The sequence below is a fragment of the Octopus bimaculoides genome, chromosome 1, assembly GCF_001194135.2.
Source record: "Octopus bimaculoides isolate UCB-OBI-ISO-001 chromosome 1, ASM119413v2, whole genome shotgun sequence".
Taxonomy (NCBI): domain Eukaryota; kingdom Metazoa; phylum Mollusca; class Cephalopoda; order Octopoda; family Octopodidae; genus Octopus; species Octopus bimaculoides.
The window spans coordinates 42,080,088-42,083,024 of NC_068981.1; the positions used below are offsets into that span (position 1 = coordinate 42,080,088).

Consider the following 2,937-nt stretch of genomic DNA (forward strand, 5'->3'; position numbering starts at 1 on the left):
CACACACACACACACACACACACACACACACACACACACACACACACACTCAACACACACGGTTTCCCAAACTGAATGTGCACATAGATCGAATGATTATAAAGGCAGTGTTTATGAAAATACATTTCATTTAAAAACTCAATATAATCCACAGGCACAATTTGTTTTATGAACGCCTGTTTTAAAACTGATGACCTTTCTGGCTCAGGAAATAATGGTAACGTGAAATGTTAGAGTCGAAAACACCAAGTAACTGTTTATTCAGTATTTGTGCCTTCTTGTTCAATGGCTGAACTCAGTTATTTTTTTTTTACTGTTGCCGGTTTTGTAATGTAAACTTTATCTTTTAAGTATCTCCATGAAAAGGTCGAGTGGTGTGAAGTCCGGTGAACGTAGCAATATTCTACTGAACGACTTCGTCCTATATACCTATTCGACAAAATCTTGTCAAGGTTGGTCCTTACACCATTATGATAGTGCTGCTGGAAATATAACTCCACAACTTCAAATCCATATCAATGCTCAGCATGATAGATTATCACAGCAAGTTCAAGTGAAAGTCACTGCTCCGTCAAAAAAGAATGGGCCCAATTAATCCCTTTGATGATAAGCCGTGCCATAAATTAACATGCTGTCTCTTCTTCGGGACATTTTGAAATAAAGAGTGTTGGCGACGTCGTTGCTCAGGTGTGGGGGAGGAAGCGGGAAGAAGTACGAGGAAAGGGGGAGGAAGGGTGAGGAATGAGGAGGGAAGAGAAGAAAATGACATGCCCAACAGCTTCCACCACAGTATCAAGTTCGACATTGAACACCCAGCTTCGAATGGCTCGCTAAGCCTCTTGGATTTTCAATGTTTCCTTTGCCTTGTGGCATGCAACTAATCGATTCTTCGAGAAAGAGACGTAGAAAAACAACTTCCTCCTCTCAGATTCATCTTACTTAGGGACGTTGAAGGACGACATAGCCCTTAACAAATTCAATCGCTGCCTAAGCAGATATGGGGAGGCCGAAACAGAGAACTCAGTGCTGATGGACTTCACCAAAATGCTGTATCTAAGAGGACACGGGCTGCGATTTATAAACCAGTGGGCAGTAAACAACAACTATGGTGACAACAATGGCCGACGAGCGAGTGATGACGACGACGGCAACAACAACAACAACAACAACAACAACAACAACAACAACAACAACAACGACGACGACGACGACGATAACAACAACTATAACTAAAAAAACTACAACAGCAACGGCAGTAGCGGCATCAACAACAACAGAAACAATCACACCGAGAGCAACAGCAACTGCTACAAAAATAGCTACAATAACAATCACAACGACGACGACAAAAACAACAACAACAACAACACCAGCAACAATAACCACAGCAACAAGAACAACCACACTAACAACGTCAGCAATGGCAATAACCGGACTGGTGTCACAGAGACTGGACCCGTAAACGACCAAGGGAGTGACAACATTAACTAAAAAGACCGACAGAAGGAAGAATGAACACTGGGTCGAAGTTGATCTACCCTACTACGGTTAAGAAACAGCATCAGGAAATCTGGCTTCCCCTTCAGAATCACTAAATGGGGCCACATCCTCAAACACTATCTCGCGCACACCGAACGCATGCTGTCTAAACCAATGTCCAATCCGAAAAACACAACCAACAGATGGCGCCTGATTATGTTTTAAATCTAACAGGTTGTACCTGATGACGTCCTCCTGCAGTATGGCATAAATAGTATCGACGACCAGGAGACACCTTCATTTCAGGGCGAAGGGACAGCTGTACAAGGCTACATCATCCAACACTGTGTACCAACAACACCAACACTGTGATGGGGATTTTCCACCTACTTACTAGTGAGTGGGAGGGATGCAGTTAGCCGCAGAAGAGCAAAGGCACACTTTGCTAGGAAGTAGGTACCTAGTCTGAACTGCCGTAATGAGCTGTATGCGTGGAAACACGTCTACACTGCTTCCAGGGTCTTTAATCCTGAAAGAGCGGAGGACTAACGACCATAAAGAAATAGAGAAAAATATGAATTAAGAAATTCTGATATATATGTATACAGACAGACAGACAGACAGACAGATAGACACACACACACACACACACACAGACACACACACACACACACATACACACACACACACATATCAACTAGCTCAATGTAGCTACCTTCAGCTTCCAACACGTCTCAAGACGAGTCTGGGGCCTGGTACGCGCTTTCCCTCTTTGGGTCCCGCGGAAGATCGTTGAACATCTACTTGATCTTGTCCACCAGTTCGGCCTCGGTACTGCAAGCAGAGCGTTTGGAGTCTTTCTCAACTGCGCTCCACACATTGTAATCCATGGGATTGCTTTAGGGAGAAATTGGGGTCTAGATATTGGGGGCTGGTGAAGCCGCAGAAATTCTTCGACAACCACTTTTGACACTTTCTGGAGGAATGGCAAGAAGTCAAATCTTGCTGCAGCATATATGGCCTTCCAGTTACAACCCTCTTCAGCTAAGGTTTGATCATAGTCTCCAACAACTTCACATACAGTCGTCTGAATTGAGCCTCACATTCTGTTCAGAGACATGGGGTGGCCTGACATTATCCTTACGGGGAGACACACACAAAGACATGCTGCCCTCGGGTTTGTAATCTCCGTTGTAGCTGTCCATCCATGTCACGTATTACAGCTTGCACAATGTTCATAGATCACCGAGCAACAATCAAGGTGTCAGCATTTTGATACCCGGCGCAAATCATTGTGATACAGTTAAATTATTTCTAATATTGAGATGGCTCCCAGTTCGCCATGTCAGATAACTTTTTCTCAACTACAACCTTAATCTTTATGCTGTCCAACAGCTCAAAACATCAAGCTGTTCCTGAAAAATCGTCAAATATTGCTGGCATATATATATATATATA

The 2,937-nt window shown here is 43.5% G+C and overlaps 1 protein-coding gene across 1 annotated transcript in view; it reads left to right on the forward strand.

Annotated features, from left to right (window-relative positions):
• LOC106869199 (uncharacterized) overlaps positions 1-2,937 on the forward strand; it is a 232,915-nt gene that overhangs the window by 117,835 nt on the left and 112,143 nt on the right. The window lies entirely within an intron of this gene.